Here is an 8,412-nt window from a genome sequence, read left to right on the forward strand (position 1 = left end):
GTAAATTTACTCTACTATTAAAGCTTACATCATAAAATGTATTCTGCTGAACGAAAATTTGTGATGATGTACGTTAGTAAGACAGAGACAACACATGCGGGTATGGCATCCTCTTAACTGTAGTTGAAGTAGATACCTGACAACTTATTTTTTTGTTAAGGTGCAATCACAAATCGATATTTATATTGTACTTAAATACTCTAGAATGTCGTTCTTTGTATTATATATAAAATATTAGAATACTTATAAGAACGACAAGCAGAATAAGTAATTAATTCGGTATATGTATATACAAAAAAATTGATTAATTTAAAATGACTTTTCTTGTATAAATGTATAATATAACTATATTAAAAATTAGAGAAAACTATAAGCACAATGAACTTTGGTTGTTCATATCTACAGGATACTTGAAAAAATAATTTAGAAATTAAATACATTGTTCTTATCTCTAAATACAAAACACAAGATAACAAAATATATTCGAAATTTTCAAAAAGATATACTAGGTACTTATTTTTTCACCTTTAGATACGAGATACAATAGTTAGGTACCTATTGTATCTAAGAATATATATTTTTAAATAATTATTTAACAAGTAAAATTGTTAAGTAGACTATTTAAATATTGTTTAATTCAAATTATAGTTAAAAGTATATAAGGTATATAATACAGGTACTTTTTATTTATTATTCTTATAAGAAATTAGAAAAATCTAGTACTCTTACATTTTGGACATGCCTCGTACTATACAATGAGACAAATAATGATAATTTATCTTTGTCAGATATCTGGGTAACTAAAAAAATTATCAGGACTTGCTTTCAATGAAAAACTCACACGGAAAAAATACACGATTAATTTAAAACAAAACGTTAAGACCTAAAAATAATTAAAGTATATACTAGCAAACACAAACTGAAGAACATACTAAGTATACAAACTTCGCAATTTGGCCTAGTTAGCAGTGTGATACTGTGATTGTTGGGGGATTTGAAATTAACATGTTTTGGTAAGATTGTATTTTTATATGGATATTTGTATATACCTGCCTAAGTTATTTTTATTTTGTTGGTACTTTTTCTTAAATAAATTCAACAATTCGATAGCCTAAAATTTAGTAGTATTTACAGAATATTATATAATATTAATACTTAATTAATATAAATAATATAAATAAAGCTATTTCCGATTACTATTATTTTAGATATTGAGCGTAGTGATGAATACACTAAAGAAAAAAAAATATAATTCATATAAAATAAATTGTATTTTAAATTTACAGGGCTCTTACATTATTAGGAAAATAAATTAACCAACTGATTAATAACTGCATATAGCAGAAAATAATTTAATTAATTTAGCCAAAAGTTATTTTAAAAGTATTTTGTTTCTGAGATCATCTCGTGTGGGATTTTTTTTTATCTTAAAAACAGAGCGCACACTACCCATCGTACAAAAATTGATGGGTTAAAAATTCATATTCAATATTCAAAAATAATCTCAGACAAATGATAGAAAGAGCTATGATGTATATATTGTCAACGTTTAATTTTAGGAATGTATACATAGTACGAATGGACATTAGACATCATTTTCCAGACATTAATTTTGAGCGTCCGGGAATCGGGCCACAATTAACTGTTTTTTAAACAGATTTAAGTAATTGGGTAACTAAAATGTAACAAATATATAATGTAAACTAATATATCAAATAGACCCGGAAATCAGGACACTATTTTAAAGAAGTGTAAGATCGTTAAAAACCATGAAACGAACTTTAATTAAAAATAATTATATTATCAATTAAATTGAAAAATATGAAGAAAGCGAAAAACCAGATTTGAATTTGTGAAATCTGTATTTCATTTAAAAATAAATTAATAATTATTTTACTAATTTTATGTTATTAGTTTTATATTGTATATTTATAAAGAAAGACTTTTTTACAAAGGTATAAAAATTAATAATAAATGTTATTTATTCTTACATTTTTATGCTATACAATCGTGGCCCAGTACCCTGGTAATAAAATATAAGCAAATAGTATTATATTCAAAACAGGTATAGATAATATATGGCCCAATTACCAACCTCCCTTATTAATTTTAAGACTCACATTTTTTTATCTTTGGTTTCTTATGGCTTATAATGTAGTTTCTGTTTTCAATAAAACAAATTTGTTATTGCAATGTTTTACTTCTTTGAAAGTTACTTCATATTTTTTCGTTTCATTAGAATACCAATCTATATTTATCATACCACAATGATAGGAAGTATCAACAAAATTGAAGTATTATTTAGTATAGACAGTGGAGCCAAAATATATATTTATCTCCGATCGTTATTGAGTGTACAAATTTACATTAATCTAATAACCTAGGTGGGTGTCAAAATTGTATGTAAATGTGTCTAATTTCATAGGTACAATTTTGGACTTTGGCACCACTGAGTATAGATAATAATGTGTAATACGCTGTAAGCCTATAAATAATTATTATGTAAACGAAGAAGTATAAGATATAATGCAGCAAAGCTGTATACATAGTTATTAGGTTTACACTTTACAGACTTACATAGTATTATTAATCGAATATAATATATAAATATATGTTATATTATTGAATAATTTTTCTGTTATAGAAACTTTCGTTCGCGTAATAATAATACTAATAACTAATAAGTTGTACATTATACATGTCTGGAAGTAATATCTAATCTAACTAAAGACGCCAAAGTGTCTGATTTAGGGGAACCAGGCCCAATAAAATAAGTGTGTTTATTATATAGGTGCTATTTATTGTCATTTCTGAGTTTTAGCGACAAATTCTTCTGCACATAGTTAAAACTAGATATAATTTATCTTTGAGGGTGGATTGGCCTTAAGAGGTTAAAATAAAATTATTGGATCAACAAAAAACGTAAACAATCTTGATATTCTATACAATAAATTCTTCACAAAAGTGGTTTTTCCAATTAAAAATTAGTCACAATTTTTTTTTAAAGCATTTAAAGTTTAATTGTTTTATAGAATTTTTTAAAATTTTGTATAAGTATATAAATTATTTTAGTTAAAAATTCAAAAAATGTTTAATCTTAATCTACCTAGGTGTTAACTACTTAAGGTTTAAAAATGCAGTACAAGATTTCTCATAAGTTTATTTTTACCAGAAATTAAAAAAAAAAAAAAACTATGCATAAAACTACCTACATTTGTTATAAACAATTTATAATCAAGTTATATAACAACTATAATAATTTAGTCAATCAATCTTTCTTCTCATTTTTCAATATCTAAGTAATTTCAATATAAATATAAACATTGTATAATATTATACCTTATACGTATGACATAATTTTGTGAATACTATAGGTATAGATTATTCAGATTCAAATATTATCTTTATATGTAATATGCTTATAAGATTATTTATTTATTATAAAATTATATTGAAACGATGCATAAGATGAGATTATATCGCATCATGTCTGTATAAATTAGTAATTTATCATCATGATGTAATTACTGAATTACAACCACATTTTTATACTGTACAGAATAATAATTAATAACGCACATTAATTGAATGTCTGGAATTGTTTTATTTATCAAAAACTTCAAACAGTATTAATTATTTATCTATACATTATTATTATTGTTGTTACAACAGCCGCAGTTATAATCGTACTATCAAAATATATAATTTAAATATTTTATATACTTTTATATAACTAATTACTATATATTATTTAAGTACATTCTAATACATTTGTCGTACAGTGTGATTGTTAGCACGATAAGTATAATCAACTATATGAAAAAAATCAACTTGAGTCAATGTTGAGAGCATTATCTATAACTTATAAGTTAATAATTAATAAACAATATATTTAACTCTAAACATTATTAAGTTATAACTTTGAATAATGCAAAAATATTAACTTAACTCAGTTATAGTTTTTTAAATTATACTACCTATATCACACATGACACATATGTATATTTCATGTGAAACTAATTTTTTTTTTATCAATAATTAATTATTTTTTTAAAAATGCATCCTTTTAGTGGGTATAATATACTTTCTTATAATAAGCTCTAGTTATAGTTGTTTAGGAATAATTACACGTTTGGGTCAACTAAATTATTATCAAGGAATATTTACGAATATTTGGTTATCTGTACCTAAAAAATAAAATAAATAATAATAATAATTAATTAGTTTTAATTACTATAAAGTAAGTTATAGATATGGCAAATAAATATGACTTAAACATTAATTTAATGTATTATTTTTCAAATTAATTGGAAAAAGCTAAACTGTTACAATGGATTATTGCCCGATTATTATTTATAATATTTATAATTGAAGTCTATCTTTGATAATATATATATATATATATATATAGATAAGTACATATGTCTTGTTTTTTAAAATTTTCAGCTTAAATATATAATATTTTGGTTTGATGATTGAAAATAAATATTTTTTATATTAAAAAATATGCAATATTGTAATTATGCCGTTCGAAAAATGACATATGTGGCACTGTATAATAGCGTGAACAACAATGTATACATAAATAGTGAATACTTAGTATATATATATATATAAACGTACCAGTATAATTTTAGTATTTGCAATGCCTATATGACATATATTTAACTTTGTTTAGGTATATTATGAGTTATTGTTGTTCACCTATATGGTGACATATATATAATGATTTCACAATAAGCTATGTAATTATTTAGTTATACTGTTCAACGTATTCATTAATATATCGGCCATATATCGCGGCCATCTTATAGCACCCAAATTTGGCTTAAAACGTGGTTTAATTATCATTTTATACAACCGGGGAACAGATATATTTAATCAACTAACGTTTATGCGATATTCGTCCATAAAATACAGAAGAGCCATCGGAACTGACGGCGTCAAATTCCAGTAGAAAAAAAAAAAAATTATAAACCATCACATTGTCACAATTCCTTTTAACCCGCCACAAACTCGAAACAATAGATACATATTTTTATATACATATAGATCAAACGACGCGTATAAAATATATATTTATTATTATTATTATTGTTATATACTTATAAGTTTTATGTTCAAGGACGAGCGATTGTTTACCATGATAAGGACTATCTAAATACGAGGGTTTACAGAAGAAGTATTTTGAGAGTGACGAGCACATTTTTCATTTCTTTATTTTCTCGAGAGTATTTTTTTATACGTCAGCCGTCAGCAAGGAGTTCGAAATTGAAGAAATGTTACATTTTTAAATCTATAATAACGGAAATTTCAAAAATTATACTATGTTACTGCCTTACTGGCATACATAAAATAAATTAAATTTCATTTATTCTTTGGTATATATCTCACTATTAGTTTATAAAAATAAACATATTATGCTATTCCGAGAGGGTTATTATACGAAGTCTCGATGAAATTTTATACACCATCTATGGCGTTAGGTACCCACCATGTTGTCTATTATTTATCAACTTATTATTACCAACTAAATCATTTATCGAATAAATATATAAAATAACAAGTGACAATTATACTCGTATTTTGATTAACGATGATATTAAAAATTATTCTTCTACTAAATATAATATTTGAAGATACCTAAGCAAACTATCGCGCAAATTAGTATAAGATTTTTAGGTTTTATGAATAGAATTAATAAATAGAAACAAATAAAATCAAAAGAAAAAAATTTCATTTTAATTTAAAATTTGTAAAATCATATTCCAATTACTTTTCCCATGAATAATGTTTTTAAATTATAAAAAAAATAATTAACATCGTTATTTATTGTTTAAATAAGTAATGTTGTCCAAGTTTGAATTTAAAAATATCTATAAAATGTAATTGGTTTAATATATTTTTTTAGATTTTATGGTTCTAATATAAACTGGATATAAAGAATCTCGTATTAAATATTCAAAAGTAAGATACAAAAATAAATTTTTTATGAATTTCTAACTACAAAATAGTTTGCAATTTTTAACCTCAAAAGTAAATAAAAAAATATTTTTAAACAGATAAAAGAATAACTTTTGTGGGATCTTGTATTAGATTTTCAAGAATTTTGACTCAGAAAATAATATTTTATTGGTATATATAAAAAGGACACACAAAAAAAAATATACTAAACAATTTAAAAAGAGTTTAAAATATTAACTATATTTTTAACAAAAATGATAGTATAAAAACTTAGTGTAATTTTCAAGTATTCATTGTTATTTTTTTGAAATATAATAAAATATCCAAAATTATTTGACGAGAAATAAAGAAATGATAATAAAAAATTAATTTCATTTTTCATATATATTTTGAAATCTAATAAAGATCCTTATATTAAATTTCAAGTTTTAAGTATACAATTTTTTTTAATGAATTTCTAACTATAGTAATTTGCTCCTTTTGCGATTTTATAAAGTTTGTTGAAATTATGAATAGAATCCATTTCCATTTTCGAAAATTGAAACAATTTTTTAACCCAAAAAGTATTTATACATAGACACCAAAATAAAAAAAATTTTCTTAAAACGTAGTTGTTCAAATTTTAAAAATTATTTCGCTGTAAAAAACGTCTATTCTTTTATTGTATATACTATGTTTAGTTAATATATACTGCTCTGATATGATCTCTTAGTTCCTTAATTTAAAAATTGAACTTGTGATTTGATTCAAAACTTTTTTTTTACATTTTTTATCCTTTAAACTTTTATATGCAATGTTAAACGACTTCTTCATTTTGGTTATGAAGGTGTATCCACGCTATCCAATTTTTTAAATTTAGTTACATAAAAGAACCATAGAAAATATCTATATCTTTTTTTCTCTTTAAATTATAAAATAATAAAATTTATTGCCAAAAAATATTAAGAAATCTTTATTTCAAAGCAAAAATTAACTTAATAAGAAATAATGATTTATTTATTTTAAATAATAAACACTATTATTTTTCCTCCATTGTAAATACATTAAAATTAGATTTTTTTCTATATAAACTCGTAAGTGATATTAAATTAGCATTTAATATATAATAGTTTAATAATGCACTTGATATTTTATAAAAAAAATAAAATATTTTTTTCTTTTCTATTTTATAAAGGTACTTTACTTAAAGTGTATTAATAAATTATAATATTTTATTTTATTTCTATAAACATTTTAATGTTCACTGTTCATTCAATTAAATTGTAATTATATTTATTCATAAAGGTTATTAAAAAACAATTAAATTTTATAATTATATTTTAGATTATATTCTGTTAACTTTTCTTATATTTTATCCATGATCTAAATAATATATTAATTACCTACTCAACTATCGTTAAACATATGTATGTTATACTGCAACATTATACATTATTGTAAATGGAATTAATTCCGTAAATAAATAAAAATATAAAAACATTTGGTATTAAAAAAAAAATGTATTATATGCTGTACAAGTCATAAATATCTACCAGCTATTATAAATTAAATTAAATTAAATTAACTTAAATATATATTAATGAAGTATTAGCGTATACCATGCATATTATTTAAATTGATATTTAGTGAGGTATTTAATTGTATATTTCATGTCGAAAAATTGATAAATTGAGATTGACACATGACTTGTTAGTGGATACTTCTTACGCTTTATGGTATATTATAAACTACAATAAATAATAATGAAAAGTAAATAGGCACGTCTAACTTATTCATGCCATTTTCGTATATCCATTTAAAATATTCAGAACATATTTTAATAAATAATAGAACCAGGTGTAATATTTTAAACAATTTTGTATATTAATATTGGTAAGAAGTAATAATGCCAATGTCGTATATTTTAAATTATATACGATTGTCTAACCTCTATGTTTATTGATAAATAATAATATACCTATGTCTTATATATATATATCACTACATCATTAACTTCATACGTGCAAGAATGAGTTGATTTAATGATTAAGATGTACCTCTGCCTACGTTTAAAGATATTAAAGCAAATAGCTGATTTATACATAAAGGTCATCACTTTATAAGTCTCAAAAATAAATCTGTAATTAATATAGTTTTTCCATAGTCCATCTCAATTTACTAATTGCTTAAAAATATTTGTTTTTGTATCATTTGACTTATTTAATATCATATTCTTCAGACAGTGTCGTAATTGCGAACTTTTAAGTTTCAAAACTGATTTTAATCAATATATTTTTGTATAGTTATTATTTGTAATCTTTTAATAAAGTATAATTCATTTTATGAAACCATTAAACATTTGTTGAAATATACAACTACTGCATGTTATTAAAATTGCTGTATATTTTGGCGTTAATGTCACGCATAAATAATTGATAGTATATTTTTTAACGGTCTATTGTTATGGAA

This window comes from Rhopalosiphum maidis, chromosome 1 (genome assembly GCF_003676215.2).
Source record: "Rhopalosiphum maidis isolate BTI-1 chromosome 1, ASM367621v3, whole genome shotgun sequence".
Lineage (NCBI taxonomy): Eukaryota > Metazoa > Arthropoda > Insecta > Hemiptera > Aphididae > Rhopalosiphum > Rhopalosiphum maidis.